The following is a 13801-nucleotide window of genomic DNA, read 5'->3' on the forward strand; positions in this document are numbered from 1 at the left end:
ACCACGCAGAGTATTAACTACTATATGATCACAGCAACATTCCGAAGCCTGGTAGGAGTCGAACCTACAGTCTTCTGATCCGTAGTCAGATGCGTTATCCATTGCGCCACTGGCCCTGCTGAAAAAACACCTGCCAAACCGGTGCCTCATTTCTGAAGTACTGGAAAACCTGCCACATGGTACCATTGCCAAAAGTGTCTTCCGTTTCTTGCAAATCAAATCGGAACCGTCCAGAGACTAAATGTGTTTTCCTCACAACACATTTTTGCAAAGGGCGAAATCACTACTTGGCAGATTAAAGCCATCCAAAACAATTAGCAGAAGAAATCATGCAGAAAATGAAACTTGGGGTCTACTTCCTGGAAATCCTAAAGATTCTTCAACCTTGGGGTAGAAGTGTTAAAGTTGGAAGCAAGGATGAGATGCCGTGACCCGGATTCGAACCGGGGTTACTGAGGGCACAATGCAGAGTACTAACCACTATGCGATCACGGCAACATTCCCGTGCCAGGTAGGAGTCGAACCTACAATCTTCTGATCCGTAGTCAAACGTGTTATCCATTGCGCCACTGGCCCTGCTGAAAAAAACACCTGCCAAACCGGTGCCTCATTTGTGAAGTACTGGAAAACCTGCCACATGGTACCATTGCCAAAAGTGTCTTCCGTTTCTTGCAAATCAAATCGGAACCGTCCAGAGACTAAATGTGTTGTCCTTACAACACATTTTTACAAAGGGCGAAATCACTACTTGGCAGATTAAAGTCATCCAAAACAATTAGCAGATGAAACTTGGGGTCTACTTCCTGGAAATCCTAAAGATTCTTCAACCTTGGGGTAGAAGTGTTAAAATTGGATGCAAGGATGAGATGCCGTGACCCGGATTCGAACTGCCAGGTAGGAGTCTACTTCCTGGAAATCCTAAAGATTCTTCAACCTTGGGGTAGAAGTGTTAAAAATGGAAGCAAGGATGAGATGCCGTGACACGGATTCGAACCGTGGTTGCTGCGGCCACAACGCAGAGTTCTAACCTCTATACGATCACGGCAACCTTCCCGAGCCAGGTAGGAGTCGAACCTACAATCTTCTGATCCGTAGTCAGACGCGTTATCCATTGCGCCACTGGCCCTGCTGAAAAAACAACTGCCAAACCGGTGCCTCATTTGTGAAGTACTGGAAAACCTGCCACATGGTACCATTGCCAAAAGTGTCTTCCGTTTCTTGCAAATCAAATCGGAACCGTCCAGAGACTAAATGTGTTGTCCTTACAACACATTTTTACAAAGGGCGAAATCAATACTTGGCAGATTAAAGTCATCCAAAACAATTAGCAGATGAAACTTGGGGTCTACTTCCTGGAAATCCTAAAGATTCTTCAACCTTGGGGTAGAAGTGTTAAAAATGGAAGCAAGGATGAGATGCCGTGACCCGGATTCGAACCGGGGTTGCTGCGGCCACAACGCAGAGTACTAACCACTATACGATCACGGCAACCTTCCCGAGCCAGATAGGAGTCGAACCTACAATCTTCTGAACCATAGTCAGACGTGTTTTCCATTGCGCCACTGGCCCTGCTGAAAAAACAACTGCCATACCGGTGCCTCATTTCTGAAGTACTGGAAAATCTGCAACATGGTACCATTGCCAAAAGTGTCTTCCGTTTCTTGCAAATCAAATCGGAACCGTCCAGAGACTAAATGTGTTGTCCTTACAACACATTTTTACAAAGGGCGAAATCACTACTTGGCAGATTAAAGTCATCCAAAACAATTAGCAGATGAAACTTGGGGTCTACTTCCTGGAAATCCTAAAGATTCTTCAACCTTGGGGTAGAAGTGTTAAAATTGGAAGCAAGGATGAGATGCCGTGACCCGGATTCGAACCGGGGTTGCTGCGGCCACAACGCAGAGTACTAACCACTATACAATCACGGCAACATTCCCGAGCCAGGTAGGAGTCGAACCTACAATCTTCTGATCCGTAGTCAGACGCGTTATCCATTGCGCCACTGGCCCTGCTGAAAAAACAACTGCCAAACCGGTGCCTCATTTGTGAAGTACTGGAAAACCTGCCACATGGTACCATTGCCAAAAGTGTCTTCCGTTTCTTGCAAATCAAATCGGAACCGTCCAGAGACTAAATGTGTTGTCCTTACAACACATTTTTACAAAGGGCGAAATCACTACTTGGCATATTAAAGTCATCCAAAACAATTAGCAGATGAAACTTGGGGTCTACTTCCTGGAAATCCTAAAGATTCTTCAACCTTGGGGTAGAAGTGTTAAAATTGGAAGCAAGGATGAGATGCCGTGACCCGGATTCAAACCGGGGTTGCTGCGGCCACACCGCAGAGTACTAACCACTATACGATCACGGCAACCTTCCCGAGCCAGGTAGGAGTCGAACCTACAATCTTCTGATCCGTAGTCAGACGCGTTATCCACTGCGCCACTGGCCCTGCTGAAAAAACAACTGCCAAACCGGTGCCTTATTTCTGAAGTACTGGAAAATCTGCCACATGGTACCATTGCCAAAAGTGTCTTCCGTTTCTTGCAAATCAAATCGGAACCGTCCAGAGACTAAATGTGTTGTCCATACAACACATTTTTACAAAGGGCGAAATCACTACTTGGCAGATTAAAGTCATCCAAAACAATTAGCAGATGAAACTTGGGGTCTACTTCCTGGAAATCCTAAAGATTCTTCAACCTTGGGGTAGAAGTGTTAAAATTGGAAGCAAGGATGAGATGCCGTGACCCGGATTCGAACCGGGGTTGCTGCTGCCACAATGCAGAGTACTAACCACTATACGATCACGGCAACATTCCCGAGCCAGGTAGGAGTCGAACCTACAATCTTCTGATCCGTAGTCAGACGCGTTATCCATTGCGCCACTGGCCCTGCTGAAAAAACAACTGCCAAACCGGTGCCTCATTTGTGAAGTACTGGAAAACCTGCCACATGGTACCATTGCCAAAAGTGTCTTCCGTTTCTTGCAAATCAAATCGGAACCGTCCAGAGACTAAATGTGTTGTCCTTACAACACATTTTTACAAAGGGCGAAATCACTACTTGGCAGATTAAAGTCATCCAAAACAATTAGCAGATGAAACTTGGGGTCTACTTCCTGGAAATCCTAAAGATTCTTCAACCTTGGGGTAGAAGTGTTAAAATTGGAAGCAATGATGAGATGCCGTGACCCGGATTCGAACCGGGGTTGCTGCAGCCACAACGCAGAGTACTAACCACTATGCGATCACGGCAACATTCCCGTGCCAGGTAGGAGTCGAACCTACAATCTTCTGATCCGTAGTCAAACGTGTTATCCATTGCGCCACTGGCCCTGCTGAAAAAAACACCTGCCAAACCGGTGCCTCATTTGTGAAGTACTGGAAAACCTGCCACATGGTACCATTGCCAAAAGTGTCTTCCGTTTCTTGCAAATCAAATCGGAACCGTCCAGAGACTAAATGTGTTGTCCTTACAACACATTTTTACAAAGGGCGAAATCACTACTTGGCAGATTAAAGTCATCCAAAACAATTAGCAGATGAAACTTGGGGTCTACTTCCTGGAAACCCTAAAGATTCTTCAACCTTGGGGTAGAAGTGTTAAAATTGGATGCAAGGATGAGATGCCGTGACCCGGATTCGAACTGCCAGGTAGGAGTCTACTTCCTGGAAATCCTAAAGATTCTTCAACCTTGGGGTAGAAGTGTTAAAAATGGAAGCAAGGATGAGATGCCGTGACACGGATTCGAACCGTGGTTGCTGCGGCCACAACGCAGAGTTCTAACCTCTATACGATCACGGCAACCTTCCCGAGCCAGGTAGGAGTCGAACCTACAATCTTCTGATCCGTAGTCAGACGCGTTATCCATTGCGCCACTGGCCCTGCTGAAAAAACAACTGCCAAACCGGTGCCTCATTTGTGAAGTACTGGAAAACCTGCCACATGGTACCATTGCCAAAAGTGTCTTCCGTTTCTTGCAAATCAAATCGGAACCGTCCAGAGACTAAATGTGTTGTCCTTACAACACATTTTTACAAAGGGCGAAATCAATACTTGGCAGATTAAAGTCATCCAAAACAATTAGCAGATGAAACTTGGGGTCTACTTCCTGGAAATCCTAAAGATTCTTCAACCTTGGGGTAGAAGTGTTAAAAATGGAAGCAAGGATGAGATGCCGTGACCCGGATTCGAACCGGGGTTGCTGCGGCCACAACGCAGAGTACTAACCACTATACGATCACGGCAACCTTCCCGAGCCAGGTAGGAGTCGAACCTACAATCTTCTGAACCATAGTCAGACGTGTTTTCCATTGCGCCACTGGCCCTGCTGAAAAAACAACTGCCATACCGGTGCCTCATTTCTGAAGTACTGGAAAATCTGCAACATGGTACCATTGCCAAAAGTGTCTTCCGTTTCTTGCAAATCAAATCGGAACCGTCCAGAGACTAAATGTGTTGTCCTTACAACACATTTTTACAAAGGGCGAAATCACTACTTGGCAGATTAAAGTCATCCAAAACAATTAGCAGATGAAACTTGGGGTCTACTTCCTGGAAATCCTAAAGATTCTTCAACCTTGGGGTAGAAGTGTTAAAATTGGAAGCAAGGATGAGATGCCGTGACCCGGATTCGAACCGGGGTTGCTGCGGCCACAACGCAGAGTACTAACCACTATACAATCACGGCAACATTCCCGAGCCAGGTAGGAGTCGAACCTACAATCTTCTGATCCGTAGTCAGACGCGTTATCCATTGCGCCACTGGCCCTGCTGAAAAAACAACTGCCAAACCGGTGCCTCATTTGTGAAGTACTGGAAAACCTGCCACATGGTACCATTGCCAAAAGTGTCTTCCGTTTCTTGCAAATCAAATCGGAACCGTCCAGAGACTAAATGTGTTGTCCTTACAACACATTTTTACAAAGGGCGAAATCACTACTTGGCAGATTAAAGTCATCCAAAACAATTAGCAGATGAAACTTGGGGTCTACTTCCTGGAAATCCTAAAGATTCTTCAACCTTGGGGTAGAAGTGTTAAAATTGGAAGCAAGGATGAGATGCCGTGACCCGGATTCAAACCGGGGTTGCTGCGGCCACACCGCAGAGTACTAACCACTATACGATCACGGCAACCTTCCCGAGCCAGGTAGGAGTCGAACCTACAATCTTCTGATCCGTAGTCAGACGCGTTATCCATTGCGCCACTGGCCCTGCTGAAAAAAACACCTGCCAAACCGGTGCCTTATTTCTGAAGTACTGGAAAATCTGCCACATGGTACCATTGCCAAAAGTGTCTTCCGTTTCTTGCAAATCAAATCGGAACCGTCCAGAGACTAAATGTGTTGTCCATACAACACATTTTTACAAAGGGCGAAATCACTACTTGGCAGATTAAAGTCATCCAAAACAATTAGCAGATGAAACTTGGGGTCTACTTCCTGGAAATCCTAAAGATTCTTCAACCTTGGGGTAGAAGTGTTAAAATTGGAAGCAAGGATGAGATGCCGTGACCCGGATTCGAACCGGGGTTGCTGCTGCCACAATGCAGAGTACTAACCACTATACGATCACGGCAACATTCCCGAGCCAGGTAGGAGTCGAACCTACAATCTTCTGATCCGTAGTCAGACGCGTTATCCATTGCGCCACTGGCCCTGCTGAAAAAACAACTGCCAAACCGGTGCCTCATTTGTGAAGTACTGGAAAACCTGCCACATGGTACCATTGCCAAAAGTGTCTTCCGTTTCTTGCAAATCAAATCGGAACCGTCCAGAGACTAAATGTGTTGTCCTTACAACACATTTTTACAAAGGGCGAAATCACTACTTGGCAGATTAAAGTCATCCAAAACAATTAGCAGATGAAACTTGGGGTCTACTTCCTGGAAATCCTAAAGATTCTTCAACCTTGGGGTAGAAGTGTTAAAATTGGAAGCAATGATGAGATGCCGTGACCCGGATTCGAACCGGGGTTGCTGCAGCCACAATGCAGAGTACTAACCACTATGCGATCACGGCAACATTCCCGTGCCAGGTAGGAGTCGAACCTACAATCTTCTGATCCGTAGTCAAACGTGTTATCCATTGCGCCACTGGCCCTGCTGAAAAAAACACCTGCCAAACCGGTGCCTCATTTGTGAAGTACTGGAAAACCTGCCACATGGTACCATTGCCAAAAGTGTCTTCCGTTTCTTGCAAATCAAATCGGAACCGTCCAGAGACTAAATGTGTTGTCCTTACAACACATTTTTACAAAGGGCGAAATCACTACTTGGCAGATTAAAGTCATCCAAAACAATTAGCAGATGAAACTTGGGGTCTACTTCCTGGAAACCCTAAAGATTCTTCAACCTTGGGGTAGAAGTGTTAAAATTGGATGCAAGGATGAGATGCCGTGACCCGGATTCGAACTGCCAGGTAGGAGTCTACTTCCTGGAAATCCTAAAGATTCTTCAACCTTGGGGTAGAAGTGTTAAAAATGGAAGCAAGGATGAGATGCCGTGACACGGATTCGAACCGTGGTTGCTGCGGCCACAACGCAGAGTTCTAACCTCTATACGATCACGGCAACCTTCCCGAGCCAGGTAGGAGTCGAACCTACAATCTTCTGATCCGTAGTCAGACGCGTTATCCATTGCGCCACTGGCCCTGCTGAAAAAACAACTGCCAAACCGGTGCCTCATTTGTGAAGTACTGGAAAACCTGCCACATGGTACCATTGCCAAAAGTGTCTTCCGTTTCTTGCAAATCAAATCGGAACCGTCCAGAGACTAAATGTGTTGTCCTTACAACACATTTTTACAAAGGGCGAAATCAATACTTGGCAGATTAAAGTCATCCAAAACAATTAGCAGATGAAACTTGGGGTCTACTTCCTGGAAATCCTAAAGATTCTTCAACCTTGGGGTAGAAGTGTTAAAAATGGAAGCAAGGATGAGATGCCGTGACCCGGATTCGAACCGGGGTTGCTGCGGCCACAACGCAGAGTACTAACCACTATACGATCACGGCAACCTTCCCGAGCCAGGTAGGAGTCGAACCTACAATCTTCTGAACCATAGTCAGACGTGTTTTCCATTGCGCCACTGGCCCTGCTGAAAAAACAACTGCCATACCGGTGCCTCATTTCTGAAGTACTGGAAAATCTGCAACATGGTACCATTGCCAAAAGTGTCTTCCGTTTCTTGCAAATCAAATCGGAACCGTCCAGAGACTAAATGTGTTGTCCTTACAACACATTTTTACAAAGGGCGAAATCACTACTTGGCAGATTAAAGTCATCCAAAACAATTAGCAGATGAAACTTGGGGTCTACTTCCTGGAAATCCTAAAGATTCTTCAACCTTGGGGTAGAAGTGTTAAAATTGGAAGCAAGGATGAGATGCCGTGACCCGGATTCGAACCGGGGTTGCTGCGGCCACAACGCAGAGTACTAACCACTATACAATCACGGCAACATTCCCGAGCCAGGTAGAAGTCGAACCTACAATCTTCTGATCCGTAGTCAGACGCGTTATCCATTGCGCCACTGGCCCTGCTGAAAAAACAACTGCCAAACCGGTGCCTCATTTGTGAAGTACTGGAAAACCTGCCACATGGTACCATTGCCAAAAGTGTCTTCCGTTTCTTGCAAATCAAATCGGAACCGTCCAGAGACTAAATGTGTTGTCCTTACAACACATTTTTACAAAGGGCGAAATCACTACTTGGCAGATTAAAGTCATCCAAAACAATTAGCAGATGAAACTTGGGGTCTACTTCCTGGAAATCCTAAAGATTCTTCAACCTTGGGGTAGAAGTGTTAAAATTGGAAGCAAGGATGAGATGCCGTGACCCGGATTCAAACCTGGGTTGCTGCGGCCACACCGCAGAGTACTAACCACTATACGATCACGGCAACCTTCCCGAGCCAGGTAGGAGTCGAACCTACAATCTTCTGATCCGTAGTCAGACGCGTTATCCACTGCGCCACTGGCCCTGCTGAAAAAACAACTGCCAAACCGGTGCCTTATTTCTGAAGTACTGGAAAATCTGCCACATGGTACCATTGCCAAAAGTGTCTTCCGTTTCTTGCAAATCAAATCGGAACCGTCCAGAGACTAAATGTGTTGTCCATACAACACATTTTTACAAAGGGCGAAATCACTACTTGGCAGATTAAAGTCATCCAAAACAATTAGCAGATGAAACTTGGGGTCTACTTCCTGGAAATCCTAAAGATTCTTCAACCTTGGGGTAGAAGTGTTAAAAATGGAAGCAAGGATGAGATGCCGTGACCCGGATTCGAACCGGGGTTGCTGCGGCCACAACGCAGAGTACTAACCACTATACGATCACGGCAACCTTCCCGAGCCAGGTAGGAGTCGAACCTACAATCTTCTGAACCATAGTCAGACGTGTTTTCCATTGCGCCACTGGCCCTGCTGAAAAAACAACTGCCATACCGGTGCCTCATTTCTGAAGTACTGGAAAATCTGCAACATGGTACCATTGCCAAAAGTGTCTTCCGTTTCTTGCAAATCAAATCGGAACCGTCCAGAGACTAAATGTGTTGTCCTTACAACACATTTTTACAAAGGGCGAAATCACTACTTGGCAGATTAAAGTCATCCAAAACAATTAGCAGATGAAACTTGGGGTCTACTTCCTGGAAATCCTAAAGATTCTTCAACCTTGGGGTAGAAGTGTTAAAATTGGAAGCAAGGATGAGATGCCGTGACCCGGATTCGAACCGGGGTTGCTGCGGCCACAACGCAGAGTACTAACCACTATACAATCACGGCAACATTCCCGAGCCAGGTAGGAGTCGAACCTACAATCTTCTGATCCGTAGTCAGACGCGTTATCCATTGCGCCACTGGCCCTGCTGAAAAAACAACTGCCAAACCGGTGCCTCATTTGTGAAGTACTGGAAAACCTGCCACATGGTACCATTGCCAAAAGTGTCTTCCGTTTCTTGCAAATCAAATCGGAACCGTCCAGAGACTAAATGTGTTGTCCTTACAACACATTTTTACAAAGGGCGAAATCACTACTTGGCAGATTAAAGTCATCCAAAACAATTAGCAGATGAAACTTGGGGTCTACTTCCTGGAAATCCTAAAGATTCTTCAACCTTGGGGTAGAAGTGTTAAAATTGGAAGCAAGGATGAGATGCCGTGACCCGGATTCAAACCGGGGTTGCTGCGGCCACACCGCAGAGTACTAACCACTATACGATCACAGCAACCTTCCCGAGCCAGGTAGGAGTCGAACCTACAATCTTCTGATCCGTAGTCAGACGCGTTATCCATTGCGCCACTGGCCCTGCTGAAAAAACAACTGCCAAACCGGTGCCTTATTTCTGAAGTACTGGAAAATCTGCCACATGGTACCATTGCCAAAAGTGTCTTCCGTTTCTTGCAAATCAAATCGGAACCGTCCAGAGACTAAATGTGTTGTCCATACAACACATTTTTACAAAGGGCGAAATCACTACTTGGCAGATTAAAGTCATCCAAAACAATTAGCAGATGAAACTTGGGGTCTACTTCCTGGAAATCCTAAAGATTCTTCAACCTTGGGGTAGAAGTGTTAAAATTGGAAGCAAGGATGAGATGCCGTGACCCGGATTCGAACCGGGGTTGCTGCTGCCACAATGCAGAGTACTAACCACTATACGATCACGGCAACATTCCCGAGCCAGGTAGGAGTCGAACCTACAATCTTCTGATCCGTAGTCAGACGCGTTATCCATTGCGCCACTGGCCCTGCTGAAAAAACAACTGCCAAACCGGTGCCTCATTTGTGAAGTACTGGAAAACCTGCCACATGGTACCATTGCCAAAAGTGTCTTCCGTTTCTTGCAAATCAAATCGGAACCGTCCAGAGACTAAATGTGTTGTCCTTACAACACATTTTTACAAAGGGCGAAATCACTACTTGGCAGATTAAAGTCATCCAAAACAATTAGCAGATGAAACTTGGGGTCTACTTCCTGGAAATCCTAAAGATTCTTCAACCTTGGGGTAGAAGTGTTAAAATTGGAAGCAATGATGAGATGCCGTGACCCGGATTCGAACCGGGGTTGCTGCAGCCACAATGCAGAGTACTAACCACTATGCGATCACGGCAACATTCCCGTGCCAGGTAGGAGTCGAACCTACAATCTTCTGATCCGTAGTCAAACGTGTTATCCATTGCGCCACTGGCCCTGCTGAAAAAAACACCTGCCAAACCGGTGCCTCATTTGTGAAGTACTGGAAAACCTGCCACATGGTACCATTGCCAAAAGTGTCTTCCGTTTCTTGCAAATCAAATCGGAACCGTCCAGAGACTAAATGTGTTGTCCTTACAACACATTTTTACAAAGGGCGAAATCACTACTTGGCAGATTAAAGTCATCCAAAACAATTAGCAGATGAAACTTGGGGTCTACTTCCTGGAAATCCTAAAGATTCTTCAACCTTGGGGTAGAAGTGTTAAAATTGGAAGCAATGATGAGATGCCGTGACCCGGATTCGAACCGGGGTTGCTGCAGCCACAACGCAGAGTACTAACCACTATGCGATCACGGCAACATTCCCGTGCCAGGTAGGAGTCGAACCTACAATCTTCTGATCCGTAGTCAAACGTGTTATCCATTGCGCCACTGGCCCTGCTGAAAAAAACACCTGCCAAACCGGTGCCTCATTTGTGAAGTACTGGAAAACCTGCCACATGGTACCATTGCCAAAAGTGTCTTCCGTTTCTTGCAAATCAAATCGGAACCGTCCAGAGACTAAATGTGTTGTCCTTACAACACATTTTTACAAAGGGCGAAATCACTACTTGGCAGATTAAAGTCATCCAAAACAATTAGCAGATGAAACTTGGGGTCTACTTCCTGGAAACCCTAAAGATTCTTCAACCTTGGGGTAGAAGTGTTAAAATTGGATGCAAGGATGAGATGCCGTGACCCGGATTCGAACTGCCAGGTAGGAGTCTACTTCCTGGAAATCCTAAAGATTCTTCAACCTTGGGGTAGAAGTGTTAAAAATGGAAGCAAGGATGAGATGCCGTGACACGGATTCGAACCGTGGTTGCTGCGGCCACAACGCAGAGTTCTAACCTCTATACGATCACGGCAACCTTCCCGAGCCAGGTAGGAGTCGAACCTACAATCTTCTGATCCGTAGTCAGACGCGTTATCCATTGCGCCACTGGCCCTGCTGAAAAAACAACTGCCAAACCGGTGCCTCATTTGTGAAGTACTGGAAAACCTGCCACATGGTACCATTGCCAAAAGTGTCTTCCGTTTCTTGCAAATCAAATCGGAACCGTCCAGAGACTAAATGTGTTGTCCTTACAACACATTTTTACAAAGGGCGAAATCAATACTTGGCAGATTAAAGTCATCCAAAACAATTAGCAGATGAAACTTGGGGTCTACTTCCTGGAAATCCTAAAGATTCTTCAACCTTGGGGTAGAAGTGTTAAAAATGGAAGCAAGGATGAGATGCCGTGACCCGGATTCGAACCGGGGTTGCTGCGGCCACAACGCAGAGTACTAACCACTATACGATCACGGCAACCTTCCCGAGCCAGGTAGGAGTCGAACCTACAATCTTCTGAACCATAGTCAGACGTGTTTTCCATTGCGCCACTGGCCCTGCTGAAAAAACAACTGCCATACCGGTGCCTCATTTCTGAAGTACTGGAAAATCTGCAACATGGTACCATTGCCAAAAGTGTCTTCCGTTTCTTGCAAATCAAATCGGAACCGTCCAGAGACTAAATGTGTTGTCCTTACAACACATTTTTACAAAGGGCGAAATCACTACTTGGCAGATTAAAGTCATCCAAAACAATTAGCAGATGAAACTTGGGGTCTACTTCCTGGAAATCCTAAAGATTCTTCAACCTTGGGGTAGAAGTGTTAAAATTGGAAGCAAGGATGAGATGCCGTGACCCGGATTCGAACCGGGGTTGCTGCGGCCACAACGCAGAGTACTAACCACTATACAATCACGGCAACATTCCCGAGCCAGGTAGGAGTCGAACCTACAATCTTCTGATCCGTAGTCAGACGCGTTATCCATTGCGCCACTGGCCCTGCTGAAAAAACAACTGCCAAACCGGTGCCTCATTTGTGAAGTACTGGAAAACCTGCCACATGGTACCATTGCCAAAAGTGTCTTCCGTTTCTTGCAAATCAAATCGGAACCGTCCAGAGACTAAATGTGTTGTCCTTACAACACATTTTTACAAAGGGCGAAATCACTACTTGGCAGATTAAAGTCATCCAAAACAATTAGCAGATGAAACTTGGGGTCTACTTCCTGGAAATCCTAAAGATTCTTCAACCTTGGGGTAGAAGTGTTAAAATTGGAAGCAAGGATGAGATGCCGTGACCCGGATTCAAACCGGGGTTGCTGCGGCCACACCGCAGAGTACTAACCACTATACGATCACGGCAACCTTCCCGAGCCAGGTAGGAGTCGAACCTACAATCTTCTGATCCGTAGTCAGACGCGTTATCCATTGCGCCACTGGCCCTGCTGAAAAAACAACTGCCAAACCGGTGCCTTATTTCTGAAGTACTGGAAAATCTGCCACATGGTACCATTGCCAAAAGTGTCTTCCGTTTCTTGCAAATCAAATCGGAACCGTCCAGAGACTAAATGTGTTGTCCATACAACACATTTTTACAAAGGGCGAAATCACTACTTGGCAGATTAAAGTCATCCAAAACAATTAGCAGATGAAACTTGGGGTCTACTTCCTGGAAATCCTAAAGATTCTTCAACCTTGGGGTAGAAGTGTTAAAATTGGAAGCAAGGATGAGATGCCGTGACCCGGATTCGAACCGGGGTTGCTGCTGCCACAATGCAGAGTACTAACCACTATACGATCACGGCAACATTCCCGAGCCAGGTAGGAGTCGAACCTACAATCTTCTGATCCGTAGTCAGACGCGTTATCCATTGCGCCACTGGCCCTGCTGAAAAAACAACTGCCAAACCGGTGCCTCATTTGTGAAGTACTGGAAAACCTGCCACATGGTACCATTGCCAAAAGTGTCTTCCGTTTCTTGCAAATCAAATCGGAACCGTCCAGAGACTAAATGTGTTGTCCTTACAACACATTTTTACAAAGGGCGAAATCACTACTTGGCAGATTAAAGTCATCCAAAACAATTAGCAGATGAAACTTGGGGTCTACTTCCTGGAAATCCTAAAGATTCTTCAACCTTGGGGTAGAAGTGTTAAAATTGGAAGCAATGATGAGATGCCGTGACCCGGATTCGAACCGGGGTTGCTGCAGCCACAATGCAGAGTACTAACCACTATGCGATCACGGCAACATTCCCGTGCCAGGTAGGAGTCGAACCTACAATCTTCTGATCCGTAGTCAAACGTGTTATCCATTGCGCCACTGGCCCTGCTGAAAAAAACACCTGCCAAACCGGTGCCTCATTTGTGAAGTACTGGAAAACCTGCCACATGGTACCATTGCCAAAAGTGTCTTCCGTTTCTTGCAAATCAAATCGGAACCGTCCAGAGACTAAATGTGTTGTCCTTACAACACATTTTTACAAAGGGCGAAATCACTACTTGGCAGATTAAAGTCATCCAAAACAATTAGCAGATGAAACTTGGGGTCTACTTCCTGGAAACCCTAAAGATTCTTCAACCTTGGGGTAGAAGTGTTAAAATTGGATGCAAGGATGAGATGCCGTGACCCGGATTCGAACTGCCAGGTAGGAGTCTACTTCCTGGAAATCCTAAAGATTCTTCAACCTTGGGGTAGAAGTGTTAAAAATGGAAGCAAGG

At 46.0% G+C, this 13801-nt stretch overlaps 35 non-coding genes across 35 annotated transcripts; all 35 read right to left on the reverse strand.

The window, feature by feature from the left end:
• Positions 1-1053: 1053 nt before the first annotated feature.
• TRNAR-ACG (transfer RNA arginine (anticodon ACG)) lies at positions 1054-1126 on the reverse strand. Its single transcript has one exon. It is a non-coding gene; the product is annotated as a tRNA-Arg (tRNA).
• Positions 1127-1416: 290 nt separating this feature from the next.
• On the reverse strand, positions 1417-1488 carry TRNAH-GUG (transfer RNA histidin (anticodon GUG)). The gene has a single exon. It is a non-coding gene; the product is annotated as a tRNA-His (tRNA).
• Positions 1489-1859: 371 nt separating this feature from the next.
• Positions 1860-1931, reverse strand: TRNAH-GUG (transfer RNA histidin (anticodon GUG)). The gene has a single exon. It is a non-coding gene; the product is annotated as a tRNA-His (tRNA).
• An 8-nt stretch (positions 1932-1939) lies between these two features.
• Positions 1940-2012, reverse strand: TRNAR-ACG (transfer RNA arginine (anticodon ACG)). The gene has a single exon. It is a non-coding gene; the product is annotated as a tRNA-Arg (tRNA).
• Positions 2013-2382: 370 nt separating this feature from the next.
• On the reverse strand, positions 2383-2455 carry TRNAR-ACG (transfer RNA arginine (anticodon ACG)). The gene has a single exon. It is a non-coding gene; the product is annotated as a tRNA-Arg (tRNA).
• Positions 2456-2825: 370 nt separating this feature from the next.
• On the reverse strand, positions 2826-2898 carry TRNAR-ACG (transfer RNA arginine (anticodon ACG)). The gene has a single exon. It is a non-coding gene; the product is annotated as a tRNA-Arg (tRNA).
• Positions 2899-3818: 920 nt separating this feature from the next.
• TRNAR-ACG (transfer RNA arginine (anticodon ACG)) lies at positions 3819-3891 on the reverse strand. The gene has a single exon. It is a non-coding gene; the product is annotated as a tRNA-Arg (tRNA).
• Positions 3892-4181: 290 nt separating this feature from the next.
• Positions 4182-4253, reverse strand: TRNAH-GUG (transfer RNA histidin (anticodon GUG)). The gene has a single exon. It is a non-coding gene; the product is annotated as a tRNA-His (tRNA).
• Positions 4254-4261: 8 nt separating this feature from the next.
• TRNAH-AUG (transfer RNA histidin (anticodon AUG)) lies at positions 4262-4334 on the reverse strand. Its single transcript has one exon. It is a non-coding gene; the product is annotated as a tRNA-His (tRNA).
• Positions 4335-4624: 290 nt separating this feature from the next.
• On the reverse strand, positions 4625-4696 carry TRNAH-GUG (transfer RNA histidin (anticodon GUG)). The gene has a single exon. It is a non-coding gene; the product is annotated as a tRNA-His (tRNA).
• Positions 4697-4704: 8 nt separating this feature from the next.
• Positions 4705-4777, reverse strand: TRNAR-ACG (transfer RNA arginine (anticodon ACG)). The gene has a single exon. It is a non-coding gene; the product is annotated as a tRNA-Arg (tRNA).
• Positions 4778-5147: 370 nt separating this feature from the next.
• On the reverse strand, positions 5148-5220 carry TRNAR-ACG (transfer RNA arginine (anticodon ACG)). The gene has a single exon. It is a non-coding gene; the product is annotated as a tRNA-Arg (tRNA).
• Positions 5221-5591: 371 nt separating this feature from the next.
• TRNAR-ACG (transfer RNA arginine (anticodon ACG)) lies at positions 5592-5664 on the reverse strand. The gene has a single exon. It is a non-coding gene; the product is annotated as a tRNA-Arg (tRNA).
• Positions 5665-5954: 290 nt separating this feature from the next.
• TRNAH-GUG (transfer RNA histidin (anticodon GUG)) lies at positions 5955-6026 on the reverse strand. The gene has a single exon. It is a non-coding gene; the product is annotated as a tRNA-His (tRNA).
• A 558-nt stretch (positions 6027-6584) lies between these two features.
• TRNAR-ACG (transfer RNA arginine (anticodon ACG)) lies at positions 6585-6657 on the reverse strand. Its single transcript has one exon. It is a non-coding gene; the product is annotated as a tRNA-Arg (tRNA).
• A 290-nt stretch (positions 6658-6947) lies between these two features.
• Positions 6948-7019, reverse strand: TRNAH-GUG (transfer RNA histidin (anticodon GUG)). The gene has a single exon. It is a non-coding gene; the product is annotated as a tRNA-His (tRNA).
• Positions 7020-7027: 8 nt separating this feature from the next.
• TRNAH-AUG (transfer RNA histidin (anticodon AUG)) lies at positions 7028-7100 on the reverse strand. Its single transcript has one exon. It is a non-coding gene; the product is annotated as a tRNA-His (tRNA).
• A 290-nt stretch (positions 7101-7390) lies between these two features.
• TRNAH-GUG (transfer RNA histidin (anticodon GUG)) lies at positions 7391-7462 on the reverse strand. The gene has a single exon. It is a non-coding gene; the product is annotated as a tRNA-His (tRNA).
• An 8-nt stretch (positions 7463-7470) lies between these two features.
• TRNAR-ACG (transfer RNA arginine (anticodon ACG)) lies at positions 7471-7543 on the reverse strand. Its single transcript has one exon. It is a non-coding gene; the product is annotated as a tRNA-Arg (tRNA).
• A 370-nt stretch (positions 7544-7913) lies between these two features.
• On the reverse strand, positions 7914-7986 carry TRNAR-ACG (transfer RNA arginine (anticodon ACG)). The gene has a single exon. It is a non-coding gene; the product is annotated as a tRNA-Arg (tRNA).
• A 290-nt stretch (positions 7987-8276) lies between these two features.
• On the reverse strand, positions 8277-8348 carry TRNAH-GUG (transfer RNA histidin (anticodon GUG)). The gene has a single exon. It is a non-coding gene; the product is annotated as a tRNA-His (tRNA).
• An 8-nt stretch (positions 8349-8356) lies between these two features.
• TRNAH-AUG (transfer RNA histidin (anticodon AUG)) lies at positions 8357-8429 on the reverse strand. Its single transcript has one exon. It is a non-coding gene; the product is annotated as a tRNA-His (tRNA).
• Positions 8430-8719: 290 nt separating this feature from the next.
• TRNAH-GUG (transfer RNA histidin (anticodon GUG)) lies at positions 8720-8791 on the reverse strand. The gene has a single exon. It is a non-coding gene; the product is annotated as a tRNA-His (tRNA).
• An 8-nt stretch (positions 8792-8799) lies between these two features.
• Positions 8800-8872, reverse strand: TRNAR-ACG (transfer RNA arginine (anticodon ACG)). The gene has a single exon. It is a non-coding gene; the product is annotated as a tRNA-Arg (tRNA).
• A 370-nt stretch (positions 8873-9242) lies between these two features.
• On the reverse strand, positions 9243-9315 carry TRNAR-ACG (transfer RNA arginine (anticodon ACG)). The gene has a single exon. It is a non-coding gene; the product is annotated as a tRNA-Arg (tRNA).
• Positions 9316-9685: 370 nt separating this feature from the next.
• TRNAR-ACG (transfer RNA arginine (anticodon ACG)) lies at positions 9686-9758 on the reverse strand. Its single transcript has one exon. It is a non-coding gene; the product is annotated as a tRNA-Arg (tRNA).
• Positions 9759-10048: 290 nt separating this feature from the next.
• TRNAH-GUG (transfer RNA histidin (anticodon GUG)) lies at positions 10049-10120 on the reverse strand. The gene has a single exon. It is a non-coding gene; the product is annotated as a tRNA-His (tRNA).
• A 1002-nt stretch (positions 10121-11122) lies between these two features.
• TRNAR-ACG (transfer RNA arginine (anticodon ACG)) lies at positions 11123-11195 on the reverse strand. The gene has a single exon. It is a non-coding gene; the product is annotated as a tRNA-Arg (tRNA).
• Positions 11196-11485: 290 nt separating this feature from the next.
• TRNAH-GUG (transfer RNA histidin (anticodon GUG)) lies at positions 11486-11557 on the reverse strand. Its single transcript has one exon. It is a non-coding gene; the product is annotated as a tRNA-His (tRNA).
• An 8-nt stretch (positions 11558-11565) lies between these two features.
• TRNAH-AUG (transfer RNA histidin (anticodon AUG)) lies at positions 11566-11638 on the reverse strand. The gene has a single exon. It is a non-coding gene; the product is annotated as a tRNA-His (tRNA).
• Positions 11639-11928: 290 nt separating this feature from the next.
• Positions 11929-12000, reverse strand: TRNAH-GUG (transfer RNA histidin (anticodon GUG)). The gene has a single exon. It is a non-coding gene; the product is annotated as a tRNA-His (tRNA).
• Positions 12001-12008: 8 nt separating this feature from the next.
• On the reverse strand, positions 12009-12081 carry TRNAR-ACG (transfer RNA arginine (anticodon ACG)). The gene has a single exon. It is a non-coding gene; the product is annotated as a tRNA-Arg (tRNA).
• Positions 12082-12451: 370 nt separating this feature from the next.
• TRNAR-ACG (transfer RNA arginine (anticodon ACG)) lies at positions 12452-12524 on the reverse strand. The gene has a single exon. It is a non-coding gene; the product is annotated as a tRNA-Arg (tRNA).
• A 370-nt stretch (positions 12525-12894) lies between these two features.
• TRNAR-ACG (transfer RNA arginine (anticodon ACG)) lies at positions 12895-12967 on the reverse strand. The gene has a single exon. It is a non-coding gene; the product is annotated as a tRNA-Arg (tRNA).
• A 290-nt stretch (positions 12968-13257) lies between these two features.
• Positions 13258-13329, reverse strand: TRNAH-GUG (transfer RNA histidin (anticodon GUG)). Its single transcript has one exon. It is a non-coding gene; the product is annotated as a tRNA-His (tRNA).
• Positions 13330-13801: the final 472 nt, after the last annotated feature.

Source organism: Hyla sarda, chromosome 4 (genome assembly GCF_029499605.1).
Source record: "Hyla sarda isolate aHylSar1 chromosome 4, aHylSar1.hap1, whole genome shotgun sequence".
NCBI lineage: Eukaryota > Metazoa > Chordata > Amphibia > Anura > Hylidae > Hyla > Hyla sarda.